Here is a 13,684-nt window from a genome sequence, read left to right on the forward strand (position 1 = left end):
TACGTAGTCGATTCCCACCGTATATAAAAGATTGACCCTTCAATCCTAACAGCTCGAGATGATGTAACGCCCTCGGAACAGCGCGACAAACGGAGAAGATCAAAAGGCGACGGGACGAATAACGAAATAAAAAAACAAAGTGGAAAAACAAAACGATCCGTCTCGAATACAGATCGAACTTCCAAAAACCATAACAAACAGAAGGAGTGTCGGGAGGAAATAAATCAAACTATTTGATGTGTCTGTTGTTTTTTTTTTCTTGCTCCGTCCTCCCGCCTTCGGGACCGCTCCGTGCCGGAGTATTATAGTGTCGCCTATCGAAAAATTGGATACTTATTCTCTTTCCGATGTTCTCTTTTACGATTCCCTTTTGTTTTATCGGGGCCGTTTCGATTGTGCCATTTGTTTTACTTAGTTCGGATTTCGCTGGGGAAAAAATGACGACGCTTCTGTCGGAGCATATGCTTCGGTATCAATAACTGTTCGGATATGATCAAAATAGAACAATTTTGCCGGACAACAGAGAAAATAATCGATGATATATTTTATACGGTATCTCAATGCTGATGGGACGGATTTCCTAAGACTGTTGCCATTCGAAATATATTTCATTAACTTTTTCGTTATATATGGTAAAGCTATATAAATATAAATGAATCGTTGAAATATGTATACACGGGTGTTGGGAACTATCGATTGAATACAGTCGAAACAGTCAATAGTCGCAAATCAGTCGGAATAGTCGATAGTCAAAAAAACTAGGGACTAACAATAGTAATTACTCTTTTCAGTCAAATGCACGGTTCTACTGTTTTTTTCAATTCTGTGATTTCAAACGAAGATGTACAAATCCTTTCCTGTATAAATTGTAAGAGAGGAATGTACGGAGATAATTGCTTGAATCAGTTTATTTTAAATATGCTTATATTTTCCAACGGAAATATAAGCGAGACGGAGATGTATATATTCCTTCACGTACTAACTTTGGAAAAGAAAACGAAAATAAAAATTACTGAATACTGTTAACATGCAATTAATAATTTCATTTTAAAGGAAGAAGAATTCCTTTTATATTTGAATGTTCTGTGGATATGTAAAAATGAATGGAATTTTTGTATGGAACAGAATAATACCCCACAAATGTTTTATGCTATTTTAATATGTTAATTACTATTTTTAAATAATATACTATAATAAATATAGACAATACAATAGAACTTAAACAGAACCTAAAAACTAGAGATGTACAACAACCGTAAATACTAAATAAAAATTAAACATATACCTATTCATAGAAAAGAACTAATCCAAGACACAATTAGAAATGATCGCACAATAACTACTAGAGCTTTTTTAAATAAAATAAATGCTTCGAAATCGAAACCAAAAAGTTAATTAAAACAATATTACCTGTTATTACCATAAAAACGATCAAAAGTATTTTATTATTTATTATTCACAATTTTATTCTTTTTGTCTTATTTTGTCAAGGTCGCGTCTACGATGGCAGAATCAGGAAAATCAGTCGAATGAAACTACTAAAACCAAAAATAGCAATTAAGAGTACACGACTTAGTCGGACCGAAAATAGCGACTGAAACAATCGATAGTAAAAAGTAGTGAATTACTAAACATTCGATAGTCAATGTCAGTCGAAAGTTTCCATCTTTAATGTACACTTGTAACTTTATAACTTCATCACCAAATAGGTAAGATAACTGAGTATTAAAAATGCATGCGTTTTAAAATTACAAGTAGGATTACTAATATTTTAATAGAAATAAAAACACTAAATCTCAAAATGTACCATTTTAAGTCAAACACCTATCAGAAGCGTTACGAAATATTGACGTCACTCACCGTTTCCCAACCATCGTTTCCGCATTCCAACATTTGAACTTTTTACCACGCTTCGATTTTGTTTGGATTGCAACCAACGGAAAGAAAAGATAATCGAAAAATTTGGCTGGGATTTGTCAAAATTTACCAACAATCGATTCGTCGATAATGACCTCAATTGAAATAAAAATTTTAAAGAAAATAATAATAGAATCGCCACTTGGGAACTGTTATACTATTATATTATACTGGATATTATATTATATTGGATAGTATCAGTGAAATCAAGTACTTTAAATTTGCTACGACAAGTCAAAATAGTTTCGACGGCGAACCTACTGAAAGAAGTGTGAAGATAATTTGAAGATACAGATGAAAATGTATTTTATTGTAACATACCAAAATATTAATTTTTTATAACTGAACAAATTTATTACGGACTTTTTTGCACAATAAACAAAACGAATCAGGCTCAAATTTTATTAACAGTGTTATTCATTTCATTATTATAACACAAAAAAAAGTTTGCAATTTTCAAATTCATTTTAATAAGAGCCTAATAATCTTATAAGCATATGAAACTACAATACTTCATCAAGTACTTTACAAAATCGGTGTTTAGACATGCTTTAACATATCAAGTATTCCTATGAATTCTTCTACTAGATATCTGCTTAGTTTCTTTTAGTTGACTTCACTGACAATATTTGGTTCATGCATTACCTCTACGTAAGTATTTTTCAAAATGTTTAAAATTTCTGTTTGCCATGACACACATACCACGCTGCAAAACTTGATATGATACCATTATTCAATCAAATATATGTCACTTATCTGTAAGCCCATTGATTTACAAAATAACAGATATTTGATATTGGCCTTTCGTAATATAACAATGATAAGATTTGATTGACACTTGTTGAAGGCTTGGTTTTAATTAACATTTTTCTTTGTATTTTGAGAACTTATGGTCAGTAGTGAACAACACTAAATGTTCAGTGAGTTCATTTAGAAGCCTATTTTCTTCTGTCTAGTTAACATTCGAGTCATGTCGAAACATATACTGACTTCATGCACACTTATAATGAAAAAAGAACAAAATTATTAGAGACTCGTATATATATATATATATATATATATATATATATATATATATATATATATATATATATATATATATATATATATATATATATATATATATATAATAAACAAAACAAATGAGGCCTAACCTCAAATGTTCTCAACAGTGTTATTTACATCGATATTAAGTTATTTGCACTTTATAAATAATTAAGGAGGCAATATTGTCTGATTCCAGCCTTGCAATATTTGTCTGCCTAGGAACGAAAATGCACAACTTGTTTTTAGCGATATATAATAACATTAGGAACACTGACACCATCTAAACAGGATAGAATTTATAATGATAACGCAAAATTATTAAAATAACATATAAATAAGAGCTGTACCCATACAAACATCTTCTTTCAAATCTATTTTTTATTTCAGATATAATTTTTATTCCGGATAAAGTAAATATGTAGAACTGTCATAAAGTGTTTTACATCACCTAAGTGAGCGCCAGACGGGTTTATTTACAATAAACAAAACATTTATTTACAAAACAGCAATATCTAATCTGACAAATAGTCTAATCCTACATAGTTATTGCCTTAAATATTGTAAAGTAAGAAGCTACAAATTAAAAAATCATTTGTTCAAAATACACTTAAAAATACAATAAGCCGCGGGTTCGAATCCTGCTGGGGCATGGTCGTAATTATGTTCGTGATTGTTTAAAATTTGTGAATGTTCTAGGCAAGAGTGTAAAATTCGACAAGGAAAATTATCCCAGTCACGCCAGTAACCAGGCTGGGTAAGACTGGATATGTTCTGGGATGATTTCTAAAGTTGGTCACTCGCCAGTCGGTAGGCTCGATGCTGAGAACCGTGGTTCGGAGCCCACGTTAAACTTTAGGCCCAGTCCAGATAAATCCATAGTTGGTAAAAAAAAAGAATATGTATATATATATATATATATATTACAATATTTGAATTTACTGAATATCATAATTACACGTTGCAATTTTGATACAAAATCCAATTTTTTTATATAATTTTGTATTCGTAGTTAATTGGACACTATCCATATTATATGTAGCCATGCAAAATTAATTAAAACTCAAACTATTAAATATGGCACTATGTATGCACTATGTTAATGTATAACCGTCATTACCGCTCGATATTTTACATTCAAGGTTAACAATGTGTATTTATTATTCATCCTGAGTCATGGTATAATGTAGAAAATGTTTTACAGCTAACTTTGGAACGTCTGTTCACAGGTGAAAGACTTCCTTGTTTTACTCATTGAAATTCAATCAAATATGTGAGAATTGAAGTAGTTAAGAGAATCTAACATTAAAATTATTATTATCGAAATAGCTAATGGTTATTTTTTCAACATGAAATACAACATAACAGGTCAATTGAAAAGTCCCCGGCTTACCATAGTAAAACAATTTTTTTTTCGCAAAACTAGTTATTATTATAGTGACCCCCCAACTTTTCGATACCATTTTTGTAGTACGATTTGTCCTTTGCTTCAAAATAGGCCTCAGTTTCGGCGATCACCTCTTCAGTCGAAGAAAATTTCTTCCCAGCGAGCATTCTTTTAAGATCTGAGAACAGTAGATAGCCGTTGGGGGCCAGATCTGAAGAATACGGTGGATGAGGAAGCAAGTGGAAGGCCAATTCATGGATTTTTGCCATCGTTTTCACTGACTTGTGACACGGTGCATTGTCTTCGTGAAACACTACTTTCTTTTTCTTCAAATGCGACCGTTTTTCGGCGATTTCGTCCTTCAAACGGTCCAATAACGCTATGTAATAGTTGCTGTTGATGGTCCATCCTTTTCAAGGTAGTCACTGAAAATTATTCTATGCGCATCCCAAAATACAGACGCCATAACCGACTATTGCGTTTTCCCACGCTTTGGAGCGGGTTCATCGTCTAGAGGACACTCGGATGATTGTCGATTGGAGTTCGGAGTGAAATGTTGGAACCATGTTCCATCCATTGTCACATATCGAACACTGCTCCTAATCATCAATTCGTCGTTGTTTTTGGTCAATGTGAGCTCGCGCGGCACCGACTTTGCACAGAGCTTTCTCATATCCAAATATACATGAATGATGTGATGTACACGTTCAGTTGATATCTTTAAAGTGTCCTTGACATAAAACATATGGATGAAAAAACATATGGATTTAATTCTAGTAGCGCCATCTATGTTTGTTTACTCATGTGCCGTGGAAATAATTGATAATACATTTCAAACTTATTTGTAAATACGTTACCATGCCCGCAGACCAAGTACTCCAATCATGCCAAAAGTTATATTGGATAAAACGAGAAACAATGCAGGTATCAATCCAATTATAATTATGCTTATAAAAAAGAGACTAGAAAGAATTTTTTTTGAAATAGAAAGAAACACCCTGTAAATATTAGTCATATCGGGTGCAATATTTTATGTAATTGAGAATAACATTTAATAAGTTAGGGTAGATTGCAAAAACCTTTAAAATTGTTACCATTACCGTGCAAATATTGAAGTTCCAAAATACCTGCTTTTATAGTTCCAATGATTCATTTGAAAGTCTAAAACGAAAAACATCCCAACAATTTTTCAATTTGTTTGGCTGCGATGTAAATGCCGTCGTTTCACGCCGGTCTGCATAAAATATCTTTTAAAATATACCCGTCAAGAATTCCACTCGGCTTATCGGTATTTTATGATACATAATCTCGTACATCGAGTGCAACAATGCATGAACAACAACCAAATGAGAGTCACAGGCAAGAAATCCGGCTATTATTTTCTCACGTGCAAGCTCTATGCAATATTAAAGTAAAATGTAAGATAGAGTGCATCCTCACGTGAAATGTTTCTTACAGCGGTCGTTTTTAATTTTTTTTTAAATTGTAGCAACTAGTAATTAAAATCAGAACGAAGTTAATATTTTTCAATCGGCTGTTTACTTTTCTTATATTTATTCTGATCACCTTTTCACTTTAAAAAGGTATTTATTGCTCAAATTTGGTACAATATATGATATTCAAAATATATTCCATTATTTTTTACTACTTTTTCCCATCAAATGATTACCGTCGATATCCAACGAATAATACAATAATATTAAAAAGGAAACTGTTGTTTTCGACAGAGAAATGTCAGGAACATATAATTTAACAGTTGGGTTAGATCGTTTAACAATTATCTATATTGATACTTGGCATTTTTACTAATAGATTCGTTGATAAAAATACACAAAACGAAATTACTGAAAACATATTCCCATTAATGAATTCGAAATGGACTATTGAGGAGAAAGGCAGAATAACTAAAAGCCTAATAATAAATAAGGCATGAAATATACATGTTAAATACTAAAATAAAATATTCGTTCTCAAATAAAATGCCTTAATTATCAAATTTGCTGATTTATTGACCAACAGTCGCAGGACATTTACTAATATATACAAAAGAAGCTAAAAAGAGGGGACTCAATTAGATCTACTAAACTTAATAAGGAAGCTGTATAATTTCGAAAGAATTTAGCAGTTTAACTGTATAATACATTTGAGGAAATTGTCCGAATCTAGTGAGAGTTAACGTTAATTAGAAAAGTTTACTAATGAGTTACTGGTACTTGTTGAAATTCAATTTAGTCTCGTCCTTGCATTGTTTCAGCAACGTTCTCTTCCAAAACAAAGCTGAATATTCTGCTTTAGTATATAGGAATTTTAAATAGAATTGATGCAAAAAAAAACAAGAAACCTGCATAGAATCCAAATTGCAAATGTATTTCATAAAAAGTTTCTTCATTTTAATTTTGTTTAAACTCGTGTTTTAAAAAATGGTTCTGATTTTTATTAGAAACAGTCCCGTTAAAAATATAAGAATGTATAAAAATTATTACTTTCATGGGGTTCAGGAGGATCAATTAACAGATATTTTTATGATTGTTTATAATGCGCCAAAGGCTACATTTTATGTATAAAAATAGAAAACTTCAACTTGTTTCAGTATGTCTGTAATTTTTATGTGATATTATTTAAGTATCAAAATACCTAAAATTAATTTTCCAGACAAATAATTCTATAGTTAAATAATAAGGCACACTGATTAAGTCCGGAAAAGTAGTGCAATATAATGCTGGTAGGGAAAGAGATAGTTCCAGAGTAGATTGCTAAGAAACAGTTTAAATCTCCTTAAACTAAGTTTCGTAATAATATAATCTTATAATAATTAAATGTAAACACTAAAAAGAAATAATATTAGAATTAGACTACATTACAAAGGTAAGAACTACAATAAAAAAATAAATAATTTAAAGTCAGAAAATTAATTTTTTTCCAAAAGCTTTGATCTCCAGACATGGTTTACAAAAAAATATAATTTTCTAATTCTATAATAATGTGACAAAAAACGGATGCATTTTGATAACCATCATCATCATAATCGCTTTCATTGTCATAATTATTAGTATCATCGTCTTGGGATGTATTGTCTTCTAATACTTTATCATCAATTTGAAAAAAAAACCTTTCAATAAATTCGATCTGTTCGTTTATTATTTTTTTTACTTACTTTCAATATATAGAGTATCAGCTATTGACGATGGTAAATGTTCTCCAACAAACCAAACAAAATCAAATTTACCATCGTTGATGGTCCAACAAAAAAGCAAGTGGTGATAGAGAAGGTGGATGCCTTAAGTGAGCTTTTCTCCAAAATTTTGTCACAGCTGTTAATAAATGTTTTTGCAATTCAGCCTTACAAGATGGCAGACTTGATGGATCGAAGTTCCGGAATTTTTTATTGTAATTATCGTTTGCTCTTTTAAATTGATAAGTACTTGAAAATAAGTGAAATCGAACGTTATTAACATCACGAGCCCAATACATGTAACAAATGAATTCTAGAGTTACAAATGTGACCTCCAATAATTGTTCGTCATCGGTATTTAGAAAGGAAGAAGAACTTATATTTATGAAAGCTAACTGGTACTCCTTAGATCTCTTCGGCACATTAAACTGTAGGTCCAGTCCAGATAAACTCATACTTGGTAAAAGGAGACTTTAAAATAAGTATTAAGAGAAGTTATAATTTTGTCTGTTTTTTTCTTTACAAAAAGACATTTAATTTTACCACTGGCCATTGTAAAACTATTAACTTATAAATATTAAAAAATATACGAACACAAACGTGTGACTTTACACTGATTGTCGCTGTCCGCCGCACTTGCGCGCAACTTGCAACTGACAACTTCTCTTTCAACATATCTATTTTATTTTCCGGATTTAATCAGTGTGCCTTATTATTTAACAATAGAATTATTGCCTGGCAAATTAATTTTAGGTATTTTGATACCTAAATAATATCATATAAAAACTACAGACATGTTGAAATAATTTGAAGCAAATAAAATTTTCTTATAAATAAAAAGTAGCTTCTGACACATTATAAACAATCATAAAAATGTCTGGCAATGAATTGAATATAATTATTAAGCCTATCAAAAGTCATTTAAAAAAATTGTCCATTGTGAATTAATTCAAAAATTGAGTATTTTTACCTGAAAAAGTACTATGCGCACTGGTGAACTGAACCGCTGTCGCCAGTCAGATGAGCCAGATGCTGAGATAACGTTATTCTTGTCATCTCCGGTTTTGCCGCATGCGCACTATGACTAAATTATAGAAAAGAATAAACCATATTACCTTCCTTTTCTAATAGCCGTACTTTTTTTTCGAGTCGATCGGTACAGTCGATCAAAATAGTCTAGGATATTTAGATTTTGTGTTACATTAGTAATTCTATAGTAATAATAATTAAATTGTGTTATTCTTGGTGTTTTAACATATATTTGTTTTAAAATATGGAAGAACGAGGGTAAGTACAGAATGTAAGGTTGTATTTTTAAAAGTTATAAAATCCAAACAGCATCAATTTTATTTATAGTGGGAACGTTGGTTGCCAAATTCATAACACATCATTTTCAACGACATCGAATAGGTATCATATGCCAAAATTTAATGATAACAAGAGACAACAGAGAAGAAAATGATTCTTGTTGTGTTGGAAGGAGTCAAGTCATTAATGAGGAATTGTCCATCAAGAATAGTAGCAAAAATTGTAGTAACTGGTAATAATTAGATATTTATTTTAAACATAGTATATTTTAGTAATGATTTAAATTTTATTTTATAGGGTTGAGAGTGGTAGGTGAAGAATGTGAAATTCAGAGAAGAAATTACATAGCATTTCGCTAAGATGTAAGAACGTATACAGCGATACTATGAAATAATTAAATTTGCTGACAAAAGTAGATCTGGATCAAATAAACAAAATATAAAACTATCAAGGACACCCTAATGATCTAATGACAAGGAAAATACAGTGCATTATTATATTAGGGTATAAGTAAATAAATTACTGTTTTGTAAAAATAATGATGTAATGACTGAAATTTCTTTCAGCTTAAAAGTACCATGATCCATTCATTTTAGGCTAGTAAATGACAATATGTTAATCAAAAGCTCGAGGTAGTCAATTCATTAATGGGGTTTGTGGATTAAGAATAGTAACGATCATAGTTGATCTTTAGGAGAATTTCACTGCTTTAATATATAGTGGTGGCTTTTTCCTTTGGTTTTAACTATATTGGCAGGGTTTTATCTAAATGACTTTGGTTATTTAAATTACCGTAAAAAAGGTAATGTTTTTTTATATGGTTCTTGGAGATCTTGTTAATTGTTCAAATATGAAAATTAATTTAAATGTGGTGTTTTTATAAAAATAGAAAGGTATATAGAAATTATTTTTATTATTTCATATTATTCAATAATTTTTTATATAAAATGTGTTATTTTGAAAAATTTTCGATGTTTATTTCCTTCATATATAGTTTCAATATTAAACCAATTATTTATTAAATGTGTGTATATTTAAAAACAAATAATGATGTTTTTATAAAAATAGAATGGCTGTATATTTATTAATTATATTATTTCGTTTTATTCAATACTTTTTTAAATACTACTGTTCCATACATGTATAAGAACTAAACCATTAATACTAAAATAAACCTAATTAACTATATTATATTAATCATCAGCTGTTACAGTTTTCCCATTAAATTTTCAAACGTAATTTGAACAATAAACTAGGAGCAAAAAAAAAGCGTCGAAAGATCGCCCGAGATTGCTCGACATCAAAACAAACTTAATAGGACGCCCTGGCGAAGCGACGCAAAGTTTTGTTGTTAATTACGAGTTGACATAAGCAAATCAAAGCAACAGTTTCCTTTTTTGCGATAAAGAGATCCGCTCGAGGAACCATAAAAAAAGCGGATCGTTTCCACTGTCGGACAGTTCGAGTGTAAAATAAATTCGGGGACCGTCGTGTTTCTGCGAAAATTCCCAGATAATTACACTAGCGTACGTTCGATGAATGGGGATCGATATGTACAGATAATAATTCTCTAATATAAGTCTTTATTAAACGTCGTCTAGTGATGTTAATTGTCGTAAGATTTTTAAATTAATTATTTTTTTATATTTTAAAGTCTCCTTTTACCAACTATGGGTTTATCTGGACTGAGCCTAAAGTTTATCGTGGGCTCTGAACCACGATCCTCAGCATTAGGCCTATCGACTGGCGAGTGACCAATTTTAGAAATCATCCCAGAAGACATCCGGTCTTACCCAGCCTGGTTACTGGCGTAACAGGGATCATTTTCGTTGTCGGATTTTACACTCTTGCCTAGAACATTCACAAATTTTAAACAATCAAATCATAAATTTACGACCATGCCCCAGCAGGATTCGAGCCCGCAGCTATCGCAACAGTAGGAGCCGGCTTATATTTATATTTAAATTTGTATTTATTAAATATGAGTAGTAGTAACAATTTTCTTTACATTTTTATTAATCAGTGTCAACTATTGGCCATAATGTTATGAAATATTTTATTTTATTTCAAAGGATTTACAGCAGATGGTGTTACTGTGTATTAAGTCGCATCGCATCCTTTACATTTGTAACCAAGTTCATCTTGAAGCCTTACAGATTAAGAAGAAGGCGTAAAAGACATAAGAAGTAAAGGACGGCTGAAGGTCATCGAAGGCTGTGTGAAGCTGTGTGCTAAATATATGAATTCTTTATTCGACATTTTAAAATTGGTGATCTTGATACCAATGTCAATGAGTGTTCAGGACAAGCAAAATAACAATTTCCAATTGCTTAAAGAACGTGCGATTGATTATAAAGCTTGGATATTTTGTGCTACATATATTAAAGCCGAGAGACATTGAAGGTCGTGTGTGAAATTCCGCTTCCGCGCCAAAGGTGGAAAGATTTTTTGCATCTTTTTATTACTACTGAAGAGAAGTGAATCAATTATGTTAATCCAAAATGAAAAAAAAAACATGAGGACCACCCGGTCATGCATCAACATCCAAATATTTATGACTCCAAGCTTATAATGCTTTGGTGGGATCAGCTTCGTGTGGTATCCTGTGAATTGCTAACTTTACCTAATGAAACCATTAATCAACCATCACTTGATGTCTTTGTGCTGAGCAAAACACAACAAAGTTATCCTCCAATATAACAGCGGTCGATCACATGTTGCAAAACCGGTAAAACCATACTTCGAAACATTAAAATGGGAAGTGATGCCCCTCCTGCTGTATTCTCCAGATCTTGCCCTGTTTACTAATTGTTTCGAAATATCAGTTAAGACTTGTTTGAGCAACGTTTTGAACAAAATACATCGTACTGATTTTTAACAATAATGCTGCAAATAAAGAAAAAATATCCAAATGAAACAACATAATTTTATCATAATATTAGCGTATATATTGACCGATATATCATATATTAATATATATTGCAAGAAAATATCGATTTTTTTTTCTTCGGTGCCCGACACCCCTAACTAGAATAACGTCATCATCTCTTTAATTTTTACATACTTATTAAACGACTTCTGTATCGTTTCATACACAAATTACAAAAGAATTAAATAAAACTGCCCTAGAAACTAAAAATAAATTATTTAACCATCTAGATATAATGACGTTAATTTAATTGCCATTTATTTATACGCAAATGAGAATAATTTATTGGTAAACTTTTCCAATTAGCCTTAGCTTTTCATTTATTCGACAAATTTATTCTACTTGAGGATATCTTTGCGACTTCAAAGGACTATCCTCGGGGGAATTTTCCTTGTTAGAGAAAGAGATACAAGAGCTGATTTACATTTCGTTTATTATACTCTCTTGATTTCCAAAAATTGTCGTAAATATGATGATGTCTGTATTTTTTTTTGTGTGGGAGTTTAAATTGGAGTTATTGGCAAATTGATACTTGGATGGTACGATTGATCATAAAGTTTATATTTACTTGAATCGACGAAATTTCTAATTCAAATTCTGTGGAAAGCCGAAACTATTGTATTGTCTTGCAAATAATCCTATTTTAAACTTTGAAGAAGCACATTGTTCAGATATATTATCCACAAAATCTTGAAAATAACACTTCCCAGAAAGTTTTAACTAATTTGGCAATATGCGAGCATCTAATGTTTTTTACTTTAGTAGAAAGCAAAGCAAATAGCCATCGATATGCTACGTCGTTAGCAATTTCAATATATCGAACTGCTATATTCTATTAGTCTAGAGTTTATAGAATAACATTATTTTATTCAGTGTTTTTCCAAGCTTTTATCGAAGAAATTATATGGGGATGTTGTAACTGGATAAATTCAACATCATGGTGATGTTATTCCTTGAAATTAAGTGCTAAACCACGATTTCAGGGAGACCATTTTGGAGGGAGTTTGAACATATTATAAGATCTTATTGAAATTATTCTTACCCAATATGTTACGAAGTTTATTATATTAATCAAGCATATTTTAATTATGTCCCTATTTCTTTATATTTTTTTACTTACTACTATTTCGTCGTACTACTCCGATGGGCATGGACTTATACTGGCTTTATGTTTGTGATTATTTATAATTGCGGTTGTGTATTCGCAACAGTAAGACACGGGATGGTCTTGACAGTCAATAGACTTCATGCAGAAGTCCATGATTCGGAATTTACGTCAAAAGACACCACAAATACCAAAAAGTCTTGATAGATGTTTTATCATAAAGTGTACATGCACACTTATTTCTACCTTTATTTTATGCTGATTATTCCAGATAAAATGTATAACATACAGCCGTTTATTTTCCATTAAATTTATAATTTATTATTAAAATATATAATTGGTATAAATAATTTTTTTTTGATTATTTTTTTTCATTTGAATGACTTATATTATATATTTTATCTTGAGACATGATTTACAATTTTCCTGAATGCTGTAATATCTGCTCTCTCATTATATAGTAATTTTTAGTCTTTTCAGCTGTTTTATAGTCTCTAGTCTTTGTAATAGTCAAAAAATCGCATTTCAACTTTCTTTAGTTAATAACATATTAACTTCAATAGTTTATACATGTATTTCAACAAAACATTATTAATAATTATCTTTATTCATTGCTATTACATTAATGGAATTATAGTCAATTCAAAATAGCAGTGACACGGGAATGTTGCCGCAGCTACTCTGAGTTTTAGTACATTTACACTCTGACATATAACAAAATTTTAATATAAATAAAATAATTCAACAAATATTCTATTAAATATAATTTATTTTAACATTATGGTACATCAAATGCATTTATTACCGAAGAACTTAAAACTA

General features: G+C 30.6%; 1 protein-coding gene across 11 annotated transcripts in view; it reads left to right on the plus strand.

Annotated features, from left to right (window-relative positions):
• Nucleotides 1-13,684, plus strand: part of Cad87A (Cadherin 87A) — a 727,969-nt gene that overhangs the window by 472,777 nt on the left and 241,508 nt on the right. The window lies entirely within an intron of this gene.

Source organism: Rhynchophorus ferrugineus, unplaced genomic scaffold (assembly GCF_030347505.1).
Source record: "Rhynchophorus ferrugineus isolate W39M unplaced genomic scaffold, kcgeb_rfMv2 rfM1, whole genome shotgun sequence".
Classification (NCBI taxonomy): domain Eukaryota; kingdom Metazoa; phylum Arthropoda; class Insecta; order Coleoptera; family Curculionidae; genus Rhynchophorus; species Rhynchophorus ferrugineus.